Source organism: Apodemus sylvaticus, chromosome 13, assembly GCF_947179515.1.
Source record: "Apodemus sylvaticus chromosome 13, mApoSyl1.1, whole genome shotgun sequence".
NCBI lineage: Eukaryota > Metazoa > Chordata > Mammalia > Rodentia > Muridae > Apodemus > Apodemus sylvaticus.
The window spans coordinates 26,287,660-26,307,246 of record NC_067484.1 but is presented as its reverse complement, the minus strand read 5'-3'; positions in this window follow the sequence as shown (position 1 = coordinate 26,307,246).

The following is a 19,587-nucleotide window of genomic DNA, read 5'->3' as shown; positions in this document are numbered from 1 at the left end:
AATGAAGGAATTCACTTACTAACATATGCCATGATCCTGATTTAATATTGGGGGAGAAGGCATGTCCTCTGTTTTTTCCACAGAATGCTGCAGAAGATATGCTGACTGTGCTTGCTGAATGCCCAGACCATGGTAACATAAGAGCTATATTGGATATATGTTCTTGACTTACCTCAATTGTTAAATGTCCCAGGTTAGATAAATTGCCTAGCTTCAAGCTTTTAGACTTTGTGGGACAGAACATGGAGACTGTTATGCTAGCTTAGGAAAAATTAATTAGAAGAGTTAAAATGACTCTTCTCCTTATTGTGCTCAGCTGACTCAACCATAGACTGGTCTAGAAATAATTCCAATATTGAAGATTCCAATTTTGAGGATGGCTAACAATCTTCAGCCAGCTGTGTTAATTTAACATATAGTCTCCACTTTTCCTGAGAAGTAACAGCTTAATTCTTGATTCACAAGGCTACCTCTCCCACCTCAGAGGCCAAGCCTTGGGTCCTTAAAGTTGTTAATTTACAACTGAATTGGATACTTCTGGGACAAGTTAATCCTATTCCACCTTTAACTCTTGACCTTGTCTGTTAAGCAGACTGGCTGTCTCCACCCAGGCTCACCTGGATGGAGAGATTACATGTCTGTTAAAGACACTTGCAGACCCCCCTGGCTTCAAAACTTACACAAGTGGATCTCCAAAGAGGGAGCCACATAGAACTCAGATCTATGTGTGTTTGTTTTTGAACAAACATGGGTACCAGCGAGACGTGCGAGGCAAAGCACTGCATGGGGAGGTGAATTTCTGCTTCTGAGTCCCCAGGAAGTACACCTAATTGCATAGGGGTTAACGTCGAGAGGCTGTCCTTAAAATAATAAGGGAGCCTATTACCCCTCCTCTGAAAAAGACGTTATACAATATTTAAGAGGAATTACGGTCAATGCTTCCCCTCCTGGTTAAGGCCCGCCTTCTTATGAAGGATATTTATCCACTTGTTTTCTACCTCCTCGTGTTCAAATTAATAAAAAAAGGGAGGACATGTACAGAGCCATATTGGGGCAGTCTTGCACTTGGTCAGAGTTTGACTTTGGTCAAGGTTAACTTCTCCCAGTTAGCCAGGATCCTGCTCCACCTAGGGTGGAGTGCACGTAGTAAAGGTTAAGTTCATTGTTCTTCCTGGTATAGGGATTCCTGAATTAAACAGGTGACCCACCCAGCTGCCGGAGCAGTCAAGACGAAGACCTCCAAGAGAAGCTAGACAACTTCCACCGGAACTCAGCCTGGAGTCTGGGGGGAAGGGTTTGCCCGAACTGTTAAAAGGTCCGGCGCCATTAAAGTTTACGGCTTTGATCAGTGAACATTGACTTAGCCGTACTTTCTTTTCGCCGCTCTTCCCTATGACCCCAAAATTCTCTCAACAGGTAACCCGGTTTACATGTAGCTGCTGGCGGCTACAGTTACTCTTATCTGTGGGTTTAAGGATATGGTTTTGGATGTAATTTGGAATTAGTCTGGTTTAACAAAGGGTCAGTGGTAGAGTTTTATAAGATCTATTACCCCATGAACCACAGAAAATTGGCTGGTTTTCTAGGACCAGGAACTGTCTTTTCTGTCCCTCTTCTCTTCTTCACTTTTCGTATCAGCCTTCTTCTCTCACCCCACGGAGGAGCCTCCACGAAGTTCCACGAAGCTCCACAAAGCTCTATGAAGCTCCACGAAGCTCCATAAAGGAGCCTTCAGGTTCCTGCTTTACATACCTGGATGCTGTTATTCCCCTATGAAGCCACTGTCTCAGCTTCCCTTCTCGTTTCTCTCATTGCTGTCTGTCGTATACTTACTTCTAAAGACATGGAGCTAGCAAATGCCAATGAAAGAGGAAAATGAAGCTTTCATTTTGGGGGCTCAGTACTATTTAATTAGATATAACCCTTGCTAGGTTCTTAAATTTGCTGGCAAATTTCATTTTCCTTTGCAACTGAATACTATTCCATTGTGTATAGGTGTCCCATTGCATTAGCAATTCATATGTTTCTCTTTTCTAGCTATTGGGAATAGTGTGGCAATAAACATAGCTGAACAAGTATCTTTGGTTTTTATGCCTGGCTATGTGTATGATATGTATGCGTGTTTGCTTGTGTGTTGGTAGAGACCAGAGGCTTCCAATCTTAATGACTCTTCTTCAGTCACTCAACACCATATTTGATGATTCCTGTCAGTGTGTCTCAGAGATTACCATTATTACAGGATATTTAATTGTACTGTGAACCCCTCGATAGTGTTATTTACTGGGAATAAAAAGCCTGTTTCTAGTTGTGGTTTGCCTAGGCCCTAGCATACATCTCTAAACCAAGAGCTTTCTGTTTGTTGTACACAGGATTAAATAAAGTCAACAACAGATCAAGAAGAAAGGCAAGCAACCAGTTGACAGGGTGTGAATATAGAAAAAACCTTAGAGAGTAAGAGGAAGTTAGGAGGACGGACAGATTAAAGCACAGGAAGGAAATGGAAGGGACATTCAGTGTGAGGGGTTTTTGAGACAGCATGAAGAATAACTTACTTTTATCTTTTGGGATGTTGGCTGAGGAGTAAGGTCAGCTGGCGACTTCCTCTGCCTAACTAGCAGGCTTTCACCCCAGCATCTGGCTACAAAGTTGTTACTGGTAAAAACAAACTATTGGAAATTTGTTTTAAAACAAACAACAACATCTTATAGAGCTAGTCTAGCTAACCAACTGCTTCGTTGAGTACTAAGTCTGCCACCAAAGTGCTACCATGGAGGACAAGCATGTCTACCCAGCATTTATGTGTGTTAAGACCTAGGTAACTGTGTCCTGTCTAGGGAGCCACTTTGTATTGTTACTTATAAGGAAACTTTCTCATATGCTGTTACTAGGACTTTCTCATGGCTGCGTTGATTGCATATTTGTTATGATCTGTGCTTTGGTATTCCTTGAGACCAGTCACTATCAAAGTCAGTTAGAACTGCTTTGTATCCATAGCCAGAATAAGCCCAGATAGGAATCAACTGTCCAGCAGCACTACCTGCACCTATGTATGAGCTTTTATATTTTCTTGGCTTTGTAGGCTGCCGCTGGGTTGTCGATCAACATAAGAATGACTTCTGCACCAATATAAGCAGCGGCTTAGAGTAAAACTTCCATTTTGGGTAGGGGGTCAAATAAAGTTTAAGTTCCCAAGACCTCCCATGGAATTGACAGCCTACTTGACAGAGATAATGTACATTCTGGTTGGCCAGTGAAGACATGGATATTAGACAACACAAGTCCCCTGCTAAAGTTGACTACCCCAACCAATGAAGACAGGAAAAATGTACAACAAATACACGTTCCTAAGGGAATCCCCTTTCCCTAAATCCTGATTTTGAAGCACTTAGCATAGATGTGTGTGCATCCCAGGCTTAAAAACTATGTAGAATTCTAGTTGGGCATCAGGATTCAGTTTCTGAAGCTGGACTGAGTTCCTGATAGATAAGCCTTGGGTTGTGCATTCAATAAACCAGTTCTGTTTGACTGAGATAGTGTCTGAGTAGTTTGCATGGCAATTCCCAGGCCCAAACAATGTACATAATGGGGATCCAAACTTTAATTTTCCTGATTGCATGACGTGATTGTTTGTACATGCTTGGCCCAGAGAGTGACACTATTAGATGGTGTGGCCCTACTGGAGTAGGCCAACACTATGGGTCTGGGCTTTAAGACCTTCATCCTAGATGCCTGGAAGCCAGTATTCTAGAAGCCTTCAGATGAAGATGTACCATGCCTGCCTAGATGCTCTCATGCACCATGCCTGCCTAGATGCTGCCATCTTCCTGTTGGGTGATAATGGACTCAACTTCTGAGCCTGTAAGCCAGCCCCAACTAAATGTTGTTCTTATAGGACTTCTCTTGGTCATGGTGTCTGTTCACAGCAGTAAAACCCTAACTAAGATGCATGACTTGTGTTTTTATGAACTGAGCCATCTTTCCAGCCCTAACCAAAATGTTTTCAAGCTTCATTTGCAATACTAGTAGTAATGTTTTCATATGGAGAAAAATAAAAGTTGGAATGAATACATTGGAACTTTCAATGATGGCCATTTCTGTTACTCCTTTATTTTTTTCTAAAAGTTATGCATTTATATAGTCATGGAATATACTGGACCCAATAAAACTCATAACTTTCTTGTCCACATCATTTTCTGTTTCCCAAGGCAGTTATTTTTATTTCTCTTCACTGATTGTTTTTGTATCTCCTTTTGCATTCCTGAAAAACATGGGTATATTGCTATTTAAGCTTGCATCAGGTTTAGGTACTGCCTATAAAAATATTTCATGTTTTAAATTCCTTACACACATACTTCTGGTCCCTGTACTGTTGGCATTTGTAACATCATGACTTAGTAAGTATTTAAAACAGTATTCGGTACTTACATGCTAAATGGGTTCTCAGTGAGGCATGGCATAGGCTAGCAGAAGAGTTTTTGCTTGGGCATATTTTCCTCATCCAGAGCAAACAATTGATTGTTGTTTGATTTGTCACAAAATTAACAGTACATTTCAGCTCTATAGATGAAAATACTCTGGATAGTCTATCAGCTTCACTTTACTGGAAAAAGTCTCTTCCAATGGGTTAGCTACTTATGTATGAATTGATGGTTTCCAGACTTGAGGTAGACTGACAGCTTCAGAATTCATTCTACCAGTGAACTGGTGACCTGTAGCTGATCAGTGGTGACAGACTTCTGGTTTTAATTTTATTTTTATTTTTTGGTTTTTCCCCTGTTTCATTCTTCACTTTCTTCCCCCCTCCCTTCTTCCTTCCCTTGCTTTCTTCAATACCATCTTATTCTTCCTTCTTCTCTTTCATTATTTCTTTTACACTGGGAAAAATGAATAGACTCATTCTTGCATTTCACTTAGCATATCTAGAAAAACATCAGTTTTTGCTGTGGTTGTTGTTGTTGCTGCTGTTGTTTTAAGATGAAGTTTTGCTAAAGAATGCAGATTGGCTTTAAACTTGAGATCCCCTGTTTCAGATTCTGGAGTATCTAAGACTGTAATTCTGTACCATCATCCACAGTTTCCATTTCATTTTTGGTTTATGTTGAAAATATCTTACAAGATATTCAAAAATCCATGCATAGAAAAAATGTTTCAAAATAGCTTTAGTAGTTTAAATGGTATTATTTTTTTAAGTTTCCACAATTTAGTTTGTCTGGGACAAACATGGTTTAGCCTGAAAACCACTCTTTCCTTGGCACTTTGAAGGCATTTCTGATGTTTGTGTAAGTGTTAGGAGCATTCTGGGGGACGCAGAGGTTTGAAGAGGTGATCCTGCTGTGATTGCTTACCTCCTGTCCTCACCTTTACACTACTCTGAATTTTCACAGTGATATCCCTTGTATGTTTCAGCTTTGCTAATTGTGCTAAGTATATTTCAAGTCTGTTCTATCTAGAAATACATATCTATCATTTTTCTAAAATTTGCAGGCACTATTTTTATGCTATGCTTCCTTATCTGAGTAGATATCACTGATATCTAGGACCACTGGTTATTAGAACTCTAGGGCTGGTCTTCCTTTTCCCCTTTTCTTCTTGAGATTCATTGCTGCCAGATTTCCTTGACTTTTCACACATAATCCAACCGAATTCATTATTCCCTAAAAGGTTATTTAGAGAATGCTGCATGTTTACTGTAAAGAAAACACACATTTGTCTCTCAGGATAGCAATATTTTATTTTAATGTCTGCTCCATTCTAGATCATGTGTAGATCATCCAAGCTAATTTTGTTTCATGGTTTTGCTTTGTTCTATGCCTTTCAGTCTGAATAATGTCTTCAAGCCCTTCACATTTAAAAGCCCAATATTTAAAAGAGCATTTCAAGTGCCTTGCATGTGGACTCATTAACTACTATAAAGCTTGGGGAGGGAGGTGTAAGAAATAGCTGTCTGGAGAGGAGGTACTCGAATTCTCTGTGGAGACAAGAAAGCAATGTGGTGACAATAAGTAAGGTAGCATCAAAAGGAATTTATGACTGATTGGATTGGGAGGTAAGGGTACAGGTCAATGCTGGATGATACCCAAATTTCTGAATCACTCAGTTCAGAGGAAGGTTTGATCATGCTCTGAAATTGAACAGGAATGGGGGTCTCTGGAAAGTTATTCTTGCTTCTAGAATCCAGTTTGGAAAATACTGAGACACAGGTATATTTTTTTCACATTAAATAACTGTTTTTGTAGCTAGAGCGTAGCGTTTTGTATACAACGGATCCATTTAGAATATGACAAACATAAAAGCAGCCATGTAGTTGTCCAGCTGGTATTTCTCAAGAAGAGGCTTCAGATTTGTCAAGGAGAGCATTTAGTGCTGCTTTCCTGAGGAAATGAAAAAATGAAGAAGGGCCAGTGGAGGAACAAGTCTACCTTTGGTTCAGTTGGGTGGACCCAAAGGTAAACTTGATTGTCAACCTCTCTATCACTTCTGGGAAGGGCTGGCAAGTCAGCTTGCTGAGCTGGCTCTAGTTTTCTTGGATTAGCCAGAAGAATGGGGACAAATTATGAATTTGAGCCCTGCATAAATATCTAGGATACAAAACAAGCTGGGTCGGAATTACAGTATTTTATGCAATCATTTTGGCTATATTTTTTTTCATTCAATTTACCCAAAATTCAGCAACATAAATAATACTTGGGTTTTGATCTACTTTTTATACTTTTTCTTTGTCTTCCCTTTTCTTTCTAAGTGGAGAGCTAGTTACACAGCCATCCCCAGGATATGTCTACTACACTTTGGTCGGATACCCAACAAAGGATGCATTCTCTCATTCCCTAAAGTGAGCAGGCTCTTTGTGTAGCCAGCTGTGCTGTGCTTAATGTGAGTACTCAGTCTGCAGAGACTGAACCATTTCCTCCTACAGTTTTCTGGAAAGCAGGAGAAAGGGTAATACTTTAGTTTGTACAGGTTTGTGTATATGATGGAACCCTGGATCACAATTGGAAGAACTGTAACTTTCGTAAAAACAAAATCAAATTCCTTGTAATTATACAATGTAATGTTTAAAAAAAGTTGTCCAAAAAGATAAGGAGGGACACTTATCTGGTCAAAGGAAAAGTCTACCAAGATGAACTCTCAATTCTGAACATTTATGCTCCAAACACAAGGGCACCCACATTTATAAAAGAAGCTTTACTAAAACTTTTCAATAATAATGGCTAGTGACAGACAGTTTGACATGACAGCTTTTTCATCAACAGATAGAACATTCTACCATGTTGATTCCATATCACCATCTTAGCTCACCTAATAACATGCTACACCTGATCAGAAGCACACGTATAAGGCTTGAAACTTCTTACACATCACTGCTAGTTCTTTGTTCCAGAAATGTAAAGTAAAATAATTGCACATATGGGCATGTATTTTTTATTTCTCTTTTGGTAAACATTTTCATGATGCTGTAACTTTTAAAAAATATTATTTACTTATTCAATGCATATGTGTGTGTGCCTGCATGAATGTATGTGTACCACATACATGGAGGAAACCAAGAAAGTCAAAAGAGGTTCTGGTGAAACTGGAGATAATTGTCGATTACCTTGTGAGTGTTAGGCATTAAACCCAGACCCTCCCAAGAAGAGTAAGTGCTCTTAACTGCTGTGCGATCTCTTCAGCCCCAAATGGTGCTGAAAGTAATAAAATCAGTCAGCATATACTAATAACTTTATTCTTTGCCCAGATTATTGGATAAAACCCAAACCCATCTGCAAGACAAAATAAAAGATGATAAATGAATAAATACTCTCCAAAAAATAAAAGCAGGGTAAAAATTTGGCCAGTCTAAAGCTGCACAGAGATCCATCTTCATATTGGCAAGATCATCTGTTTAGATTCTACATGTTAGGGGATTTTCCCTCACTCGGCCTGGTAATCTGCCATGTGGTGCTAATCCTGAGAGGATTGTGTTTGTAGTATCTTTTGTTATCTCAGGATGGTGCATTATTTGCTCCATCGACATTTAACTTAATGTAATATTTAATTTGATATTCTTACACTTGAACAAGTTTATCAAGGGGAAGAAAGGGCAGAGAGCTTTTCTCACTTGCAGCTTTAGCCAACAAACATAATTCAATTTGTTACCAGATGAGAGAAGCTAAAATAAAAGATAGCTAGAGTGATATATTGTCTAATTTCAATATTTATAATAGCTGGTCCACAATTCATGGAGAGAATGCAACTGTTTATTATTTGTAAAGTCTTAGTTTCCTGAATATACCGACAGTTTGTTATTTAAAATGACTATCCATTCTTGCTTTGCAGCCAAAGAGTCTATTCAACCCAATTATATCACTTTGTGATTTTAAGTTGAGAATAACATTAGAATTCTGGTAGCTTCTTTTATGACTTGAATAGTAAAATTTCATCTCCAATTGGAGAGTGCTATTTACCTAAATTTTATTACAAAGTCTGGATTTTTATAACCAAGAGAGCTATTTATTTGTAAACACTTGAATAGTAAAGATTGTAACAATTTTTTCTGATTAATCCTATGTATTTTCTGTGAATGTAGAAAAATAAGATGTCATACAATGCACATCTGAATTTAAATGAAGCTTGCGCCAAGGTCCTCATGATGATGGACTTATTTTAAATGAGCGTCTTGAATCTTCTAAAGCAGATTTTTAATGTTCAGATCAGGGTCCTGGGCACCAGTCATGGGCCTTTCATAATTCTAGAAGCCGGCAGAAGGTGACAGAGGTTTTTAATCATGTAGCTAAAGAAAAGAGAAAGCTCTTGAAGGAAGAGAAGCAAGAGACACTCTGATGTTAATGAGGGTGGATGTGGGGGTGGGACTGGTTTTTATACTGCAATGTTACACAATTTGTCATTTTTACATGTTGATTACTTAATGTTTGATATAATATGCTTATGAAATAAAAATCTAAATAAAATAGAAATTCTAAGGAATTTCTGGGAATGTGTCCCACATGATGCTCTACACCAATGTCTGTCATCTATCATCTGTCTATCTATCTATCTATCTATCTATCTATCTATCTATCTATCATGTAAGTCATCTCTCCTTACTTACTTACCCATCATTTCTCCCCATATCTTTATCTTCTTCTCCACCATACACTGTCATGTTTCTCTTTAAAGACAAATGTACAAAAACATGACTGTGTTTTGACAATGCTTTTCTCTAAGATTTAAATAAGCTAAATAATTAATTATAATACATATTTGGAGCTGACTTAGACAACCAATAGCGAAAAATCTTATCACATTTGTTTTTATTGAGATCTTGAAGTACCTACTTACACTTAGTCTTCTTTGTTTTTTAACTCTTTATATAATGAAATGATTTCTGCATTTGCCTTTATTTTGAGGTTCACTTTTATCTCTATGCCAAGAAATTTGAACTTTGATTCTCCCTTCTTACATTATTTCAGTGGTTTTGATAAGATTCAGTTTACCACAACACAATTCCCATTTTCATATGCTATTGGGCATGATTTTTCTCAGATTTCTTAATGAGAACATTCTTGAAACTTGTAGACTGCCAGCGGCTACATGTGAACTGGGTGGCCTGAAAGAGAATTTTGAGGTTAAGGCGAAAAAGATTTGAGTCAAGGCGGTAATTCCGGTCAAGACTGACTTTAATATTTTTAAGGCATGTTATATAGTCATTGGGGAATCGACCACCCCTCCCAGAAGTCGGTCATATCAAAGGCGGGGCTGTGAATTTTCTTTGGCTCCAGGTCTCAGCGGGTTGCCTGCCTTCAGACTGGCAAGTAAGGTGAAAACCGCCTTGGGGCGGTGTCAGTAGTCGAGGTGAGGAGCCTTATTGTTCACAGGAACAAAGGCCGGAGGTAGCCATCGGAAGAGTTGGGAGTTGCCAGCCAGCTTAGTTGTGGGGGAAGAGACAGAAACTAGGTCATGACACACAAAATAAAATTAATTCAAGGACAGCACTGGGTAGGCCACAGGACAGGTTGGAATATGGAACAGTTAGCTTGCAGGAAGAGTTTGAGTTGTCTTAAGTTGATGGTAAAACAAAGTTGTGGGTAGCGTAGAGATAGAAGACAAGAATATTAATCCAAACCTCATGGGAAATTAAGATGAAGTGAAAAAATCCATAAAAAACTATGTTTTCTGCCTCTCAGTAAAAAAACTGTCTCAAAGAAACAACTACATATCCATGCACTATATTTCTCCTTTAGCTTGTATTTGGTTTACCAGTGGGTTATGACCAGAGTGGTGTGAGTCTCCTTTATATTAAGAAGGTTTAGGTGCAGTAAGGCTTTACCTACTTACTCCTTTCTGCATAAATGATGCAAGTAGCACAGCATTTGTGGAAGGTAATTATTGAAATGGTGACTCCATAATATGAAAGGAGCCTGGTGCCCAACTACCCATTTGGAGTCGTGCTTATTAGGAACACATGGCATATGTGTCACTAATGAGACAAAAAACATCTTCTGATAAGACTATTCTGTATACACCTGTACTAGTAAGAAATAATATAATGAAGTAAAAAAGTGAATTGGATAGACATGGTGTTAGGAAGAGATTCAGAAGTGTCTATAGTTGAGACAGGATTGAGACTTGGTACCAGGAAATGATCATGGAGTAAATATTCTGGTATGTTTGTAAAAGTTTTGTTAACAGAGTTAAATGGTTTATTGTGAAAAGGAATAATCATGTAACTTTCAAAACCACCATTCATTTTTAAAATTTTAATTATTTCTCCTTTATTGGAAATACATTTTTCTCATATAATATATCTTGATTACAGTTCCCAGCCCCCCTCTGATCCTCCCAGTTTTTCTTCACTTCCCTGCCCATCTTGATCCACTACCTTTCTGCCTCTCATTAGAAAACAAACAGTCCTCTGATTATAATAAACACAATAAGTGGCAATAAAATGCAGCTTATCAAAAAGAGTCCAAGTGAAGCTAAGGAATCAGAGACCAACTTACTCATATACTCAGGAATCCCATAAAACCCTAAGCTGGAAGCCATAATTGATTGGCTCTAGCAGACTTACAAAGGCACTGAGCATGCTGCCGCAGTCTCTGTGAGTTCATATGAGCTTTGATGATGTTGAATTAGAAGACTTTGTTTCTTGGTGACCTCCATCCCCTCAGGTTCTTACACTCTTTCTTCCTCTTCTGGGTAAATGAGTTACATAACTATCAGTGTAAGTATGCATTCCCATAACTACCAATGTAAGTGTGCATTTAGGTTGTGAAATGTACTTCCGATAGCGTAAGTAGTCACAGAAAAGACAAAATAGTCTTCTATTATTCTATTCATATCAGTTATGATTGAGAAATTTCTGTTAGAAGTAGTAAACTTGTGAGTATGTCTCTATGGGATATAGACCCTAGTTGTCCCAAGAAATTGAGTCATATTGTTAGCGATAAAAAATCAATTTCCTTTGATTAATTACATCTTATGAATTTTCTGATGCCTTAGTGATCAAATTATACTATATCACAGGAGTCGTTAGCACTCATGTTAGGACTGCCCTCTCTAATTCCTTCTCTATCAGATCCCAAAGAGCCTTAGTATAACCACTGACCTTGCTGAGGAGAAATTATAATTATTACTAGGAGGGTAACTTTGACTTTTAGAACAATCTGTTATAGCCTATATTCAAAATAAGAGTTATATTTGAAATTTACAGTTCTATTAGCTATGACATTGTTCCTTCATTATCAAAGGCAATTTCAAAAGCAGAAAGTGATGCTGAAGTTAAGTTTAAAGAGACATGAGAGAAGTTAGACAAAGTCATATATTCTGCAGCAAGGATGCTTTCTATCTCCTTAAGTTCAAAGGCATTGCCCAGACACTGTGCTTCCTGGGTGGAGAAACTAACAACTGATGTTCTAATGAGGGTCACCAATTATGAGATGAATAGATAATGACTAAGTCTATATTATGTTATAGAAATTAATCTGAGTTTTAAGGAAAGGTGAGATTAGAAGTATACAAAGCATTATAACAAATACTGAACTTTTTTTTGAAGCAGAGATTCCTTTTGGAGTGGACATGAAAGCAGGGCTGTATAAGTGAATTGCCTGTGGAAAATTCTGGAAACAAGGATGCTGAAAGAGACAACTGTGAGTGAGAAATTACTATGTCAATTTAGGGGGAAGCTCAGTAGAAGAGACAGCTCATCTTGTACAACCTGTAGTGGCTTGAAAGGGAACATTGAACCGTGAATGGAGATTTTTGCCTATGGAAAGTATCTTAGGTCAAAATGTAATCCGTCTTCTTGTAAGATCATCTGTTTAGTTCCTTATAATCTGTCTCAGCAAAGGATTCCACTCTGTCAGTTTAGCAAGAGCCCCACCCCAACATCTGCAATCTGATTTTGTCCCTTAATTGATCAGGTCCCTCACTATTTACGGGTCCCCAGGCAATGTCTGGTTACCGTGGCCCATCTCTGCCAAAAATTTTCTTACTTGAGTTTAGTCATGTAGTCAGAATTTTTTTTATAACTTATGTAATTGTACTAAGTTTTTCCCACTGACCTCTATACTACATTACCTTTGATGAATCTCTCTCTCCCTGCCTCGAATATTCCTGCCATGGTCTCTGTGGCTACAGTGATGATCCTTGAACTGAGTCTCATCTTGTTTTGACAGGTAATGTTAAGTGGGTCTTATCCTAGGTGCCACTGAATAGTTTAGACAAAAGATAAATACCCTATATTAAAGGCATATCCCCCTGGGGATGAAATTCCAATAAAGGAGAGAAATGAGTAATTTTAGTGAGAGTAGAAACAACCAAATATACCAGATAGTAAACTCAGCATATTGGTTTGATATGGAGATGAGAAAAGTATTTTAAGGCCCTCAGCAAATTTATAAGCATGCAATTTCAGTTAAGCTGAGCATTAAACAAAACAAAGTAAATAAACATGCATATTCCATCATGCTATGATTTAAATGATTTCTGTAAGGGAAGTGGGTCCTTTGAAGATAGAATTAACGGTCTTACTAAAGAAGTTTTAGATATCTGATTACCCTATCTTATGTGTCCCGCCCACGTGGAGACAGCATTTGCCCATTTTACCTTCCATCCTATGAGGAGACACAGAGGATAAAGTTCTTTCATGGAAGCAGAAACTAAACCCTTATCAGACCCTGAATCTGTTCATGCCTTGGTTTTAGAATTCCTGTCACCCAGAACTGAGAGATACATTTGTTACTTATACATTTCCCAGTCTAAAGCATTTTGTAGCAGTAACAAGGACAGAATAAGATGTTGAATTGGAATCTATGGAGACAGTGGCCTGGCATGCTAATGACAAATAAGCTTTGAGGAAAGGCTTTGTGTGCACAGAAAGGACTGAAAAATGCATAAAAGAAGGAACATGAATTTGGAAGTCACAGAGGTCTAGGCTCACACTCAGTCTGTGTTGCTCAATAGATCTTTTAATTTTGTTTTAAATAGTCTTATTTATAAATTGGATATCAATTAAATTCAAGTTATACACAATTATCGGATCAATCAAATAATTCTTGCTAAGAAGAGAATAGATTCCGACTTAAGAGTATGCTCATTACAGTGGGAAATGTTATACAATGTAAACAAGGATACAGCTTTTGAGTTTTGATAAATATCAATCACATATATTGTGACTGTCTGGAAGAGAATGGCCTCTATAGCTTCATATATTTGAATGCTTGATCACCTGGCAGAGGAAATGTTTGAAAGGGTTATGTGGTTTAGGAGGCGTGGCTTTGGTGGAGTATGTGTGGCTATGTTGGAGGAAATGTGTCACTGGGGGTAGACCTTGACCTTTCAAAGGCCCATTCAGGCTCCTCTCACTGACCTTGTCCCCAGTTTCAGTCTGTAGATCATGATGTCTCTCTCAGCTACCGCTCTTCTGCCAGGCATACCATCTAGCTCCCCACCATGATGAAAGTGGACTAAACCTCTGAAACGGAAAACATGACCCCAATTTAATGTTTTCCTCTGTAAGAGTTGCTTTGGTTTTGGTGTCTCCTCACAGCATTAGAACAGCAACTAAGATATATAGCAATTTTTAAAGAAAATCTTTCTTACAATTATTTGTGAGGAACAAATAAATTATTTTAAATAATGTCTTTTATTGAAATTAACTTTTTCATACAATATATTTTGATCACACTTGGAGATAGCTTCTGAAATAGAGATGAAAACTCATGCCTACTTTCCCTCTCAGTGCTGGGACCCTCTTTGGCTTGGGCCTGTGAGATCCCTGGGCATACTGTCCCAGTTTCTGTGAGTGCATCTGTGCATCAGTCCTGCTATATCCGGAGGATGCAGTTTCCTTGGTATCTTACATTCACATCAGGTCTTACTTTCTTCTTTTTTTTTTCACTCTTCCACATAGTTTCCTGAGTTCTGAGGAGAGTGAATTGATGAAGACATCTAATTTAGGACTGCGTGTTCCAAGGTTTCTCACCCTCAGCATATTTACCAGTTGTGGGTGACATTGTATTAGTTCCCATATTCAGCAGGAGGAAGCATCTATGAGAATGGCTGGGTCAGACATTGATCTATGGATATAGCAGAATGCCATTAGGAACCATTTTATTGCTATGATCCTTTATCATTATGTGGTTTTCCACTAAATTCATGTCCTTTGGAGTCTCAGGTTTTGAGCTTCTCAAGCAGTGTCAGTTTTATCTCTTGGAGTGAGTATTAAATGCAAGCAGATCCTGGTTTGTCACCCCTCAAACTTTTGCCACGACTTCTCCAGTGCATCATACAGACAGGGCACTGTTGTAGATATTAAGCTTTCGAGAAGGGTTGCTGTTTACCTTTTCCTTGGGTAGCACGAAGAGGGCTTTGTCCTGTGCCATGAACACTAGTTAATAAGGGATAAGACTCTAATTACAGACCAGTATGACCTCTCCATGTTCAACAAGATATGTAGGTTTAATCTACAGCAGGAGGGCCTACCATCAATCTGTGGAGAGCATCCAATAGATTTGACAATCACTTGAATTTTTAAAGCAGAAAAATAAAACCACTAAGGACATTATTGATTATGAAATGACATAGATTAGGAATCTGAAATTAGGAAACTATTTGATAAATAATGAAAAGAAGAAGATTTGGAGAGATGTATAGCCTTACAACCAATATTTCACATTATTGGTGTAGTTTTCCATTGTATTCCCACAATGATTTACTAAGGGAAAGGGCTACTTAACAGAGCCAAAAGTCTCTCTACAGCATTCACCTTCATTTATGCATTTTTGTGTAGTTTTTTCTTAGATTATAAATCTACTCATAGGACACTTTGGCTATGTGAGTGTTTGAAATGAATAGAATCTCTCATTAGTAGGAAGAAACATTCTCATTTTTTTTTTAAGTAAAACATAATATTGCCTCTTGACATAAGGATGCAGAAGTAACTTGCTTTGTGATCTTGGACTTTAGAACAGTTAGAAATCCATTTCTGTTCTTTATACTTTCCTAGTCTCAGGTAATCTGTAGTAATAACACACAAGAGACCAATACTGGCAGTGTAGTTTTTGGCACTGGATACCATTAGAAAATGCAATAGAAAACACACACACACACACACACACACACACACACACACACACATTGCAGTTCTGGGAGTTGGAAAGTGAAGTGTAAGGTGCTTGTTTGTTAATATTTGTTAAGCCTCTCGAAAGTTTCTTCCTGGCTTTCAGATAATTGTCTCTCTCAGAGTCCCTAGGACATGAGATACTGCCCCATGTTATGTACTTGGGAATGGAGAGAGGGTACAGGGGAGAATGATTCCTCCTCCTCCTCCTCCTCCTCCTTCTCTTCCTCCTCCTTTTGCCATAAAACCATGAGAACTCAAATCTTGTGAGCTAAAGCTAAACTTAATTATCATCTAACACCCTTCTGTCCACCGTACTTGGAGTTGATCAATATGGACTGTGAGAATACTCAATCATCTGGCCCTCAAGCTACAGATACCATCCATGTTTCATGCTTTGATGTAATAAATCTCTTTCTAGGAGAAACAAGAGACATAGAGTCAAGCTAAACTTGCCAGCAGAAAACAAGTGGCAATTCTAGTTGCAGGTTGGGTTGAACTATCTCAGAAATTGGAAAGATGCCCCTAATGTTCTGTGAGACAGGCAGTTGCATTTATGACATTACCCTGAGAATTAGGCAAGGATGAAAATCCAGCAATAGCTGGAAATACATTGACAGATTTATCAATCAAGAAAAACAATGAACAAACAAATGAATGGACTAAATAGCAAACCATAAAGTCAGGCAATCTTGTAATGGAGGAAAATCAGTTGCATAATGGAAAGAGGAAGGTGGAAACTGAATGCTTTGACTAATAGGGCATTTATGCCAAAGTCCCAAGCTATGAGGTCATTTCTATGGATGCAAAGTTTACATAGGCATGTAGTCAAGTACCCCTTTCTGAAAGAATTATTATAAACTGGATAAAATGTGATCAACCTACAGCCCTTCAGTATATGTGAGTTAAACTAGGCAGCCTAGACTCATGTGAAGTCCTTGCTAAAAGAGATGTAATTTAATGATAGGTATAGTTGACCCTAAATGGAAAAACCACAGGCTTCATTTCCATGCTAGCTTGAACCAGGCTGACCAACCCTCAGGAGCAGAATGCTGTGTACACAGATACTGGAAGTATTTGTCCTGGGTGGTCTTTCTAACTGATATAATAGGTTAGAGTCAAATAGGAAGAGAATACATCTTGTCAGAGTTTATGCAGAATTCATTGTAGACTGTAAAAATGTGCTTGCCTGAGTACTTAAGTTTTCCTTGCCTGTCTCTCCTGAGTCTGGGTTTGCTCAAATCCTGATTTGTTACCATGTAGGGATCTGATTCTCTCCCCACTTCTTTCTTTGAATGTTAGCCTCTTTGTTTGGAGAGTGCAGGTAATTAGTATGTGGATATGACACAGGAGGAGGAGGAATGGGTAGGAAGCTGAGAGGCCTCATGCTGTGATAATTCCATTATAGTTTTTGCTTCACTGGTGCCTTTGGATCCCAGACATAATGAGGCAGTAGGGGTCTGCAATTTCACCCATGGAGGGTCTCTCTATGATATGCCCGGCTTAGGGAATTAGATTTGAGATCCATCATTTTATCAGTAGCATTTTTATTGGAGTAAATTAGTGCCTAGGAACACGGTTCCCTAGGTTAAATCGATGAGTTCACCTGAAATGGCTTTACAGTCCCTAATCAGCGGTTCTTTTCTGTAGAGTTCTAATTTAGTTGAATAATATCGTGTTCCCTTTAACTTCTCCTTCTTTCACCCCTCGTTCTCCCTGTCGCACAGGAACAGGCATAGTTTTTTAATACAGAGCCAAATTTAAAGCAAACCGAACCAACCAAATGTAAAATGCATGGACTGCGGTTTCTGCTAACAGGAATGCAGGCATAATTACCGCATCTTCCCCTTGTGGTGAAGTCCCTGGCTAATATTGCAGCTCACATAAACTGGAACGGAAGAGTGGAAACTGCTCAGATTAGAGACACACAATGATAAACAGGAAGAATGTCACAGAATTCTAAGACATGCTCGACTATGTCCGGCAGGAACCTTCATGGCACCCACCGTACGTTTGGTGCTGTGTCTTCCTGCTGCAGACATATTTATCTCTGGGGGAACACTTTGAAGAGTCCCTTCCACATGGAGACCAAGGCTTTTATTCTGTCATGAGGGCCAGGAGAGAATCATGCCTTTTCATTCCATCTAAAGATCAGCACATGCTCCACATGCCTCGTACTTACCCCAAGGTTGTGTTTCTAAAAAGAATACAGGACAAGCAAGAGAGGGATTCAGGCCTCGGAGCAGATGGAAAGCCTAGAAGGCAATTAATTAAAGGAGAACAAATGCAGTCTCTGAGATGGTTCAATAAGGCACGAGGCAGCAGGAGCACTGCGAGGCAGTTTAGTGCCATTTCTTGGCTTTGGAGGTCAGGGATTCCAAAGACTGTACAGTCCATTGAGAGAGCAGGAGCCAAGGCTGCTGGCTTTTCTTGGCAAATGTTCTTGTGGGATGTGCATGTATTCAATAAAACACACAAAATTTTGATGTGCACTTGGGGAATTTTTTTTTCACCAAGTTAATATAGTTGTAAATCTGACCAGATCAAAATATGAGCATGCCAGTACAGAATAAGAACACCACAGGGGAGAGGACACTGCCAGTGCCTGAGGGACTGGTCTGAATGGGACAGCAAAGGAATGAGGGAAACAGATAAATGGACTCACAGCCAGAAAGCTGGGAGCAGAGGAACCCCAGAAGCTCAGGGTCAGCATTACATAGAGTTGAACAGGCAGACCCGGGTTATAGCATATGGCTGGATCAAGGAGGCGGGGCTAGCTATTCTTAGTAGGCGAATGCTGGGGGCGGGGGGAGCAATTTTCAATCTGTAAACATGTAGGCTGATAAAGTGATGGTGGGCATTATCTGTCCATTCTGCCAACATCTATATATGTGTCAGAAGGAAGGAAGACTTTGACATTTTTCCTCTGGGTCTGTGGCTGGTTATTATTTATTTATCTATTCATTAATTTACTGTTTATCTATTCATTCATTCATTTACATTTTTTTCAGGACAGGGTTTCTCTTTTGTATACCTGTCTGTCCTGGAATGTGCTCTGCAGACCAGGCTGACCTTAAACTCACAGAGATCATCTTTCCTCTGCCTCCTGAATACTAGCATTAAAGACATGCCTCCCCACAGGCCTACTGTGGCTAGAATTCTTGATGTGGCTGTGCTCAGGTCAATAACATATATTCATCAGAATATCATACATCCAGGAATACCTCTAGTACAACAGAAAACCTAGAGCAATGGCAAAAACATTTACAGACTACATTTGACAAGGAGTCAATATCTAGGATGTGTAAATAACTAAGAACGCAATAACCAAATCCAAACAGAACAAAATAGCTTGGTTTTAAAACAGGGAAAATAAGCACAAATAGGTATTTTTTAACAGAATTTCTACAAATAGCCAATAGATGTATGCACATGAGTTACTAATCATTAGAGAAAGATATCACACCCACTGACAATGAAAAATTGTCTAGAAACAGGAAAAATAGATATTGCCCCAGATAAAGACTATATGGTGTGTCAAGAATCCAGAACAAAGGAAACTCTGGTACATTGTTTTAGTAGATGTAATTAGCACAACCATCATGGGAAGAGTGATGTTCTTGACATCATTAGAATGTTCTTGGCATCTATATCCACAAGAGACAAGCAATCAAAGCAACCCAAATGCCTATCGGCTGATGGATTGCAACGAAAATGTGGAGAAATAAGAGCAATTCTCAAATTCATCTGGAATAACAAAAACCCATGATAGCTAAAACTATTCTCAACAACAAAAGAAATTCTGGGGCTTGATTCTGGAAAGACTCAGTGTAGTATCCCTGACCTCAAGCAATACTACAGAGCAATAGTGTTAAAAACTGCATGGTATTGGTACAGTGACAGGCAGGCGGATCAATGGAATAGGATTGAAGATCCAGAAATGAACCCATACACCTATGGTCACTTGATCCTCGACAAAGGAGCTGAAAACA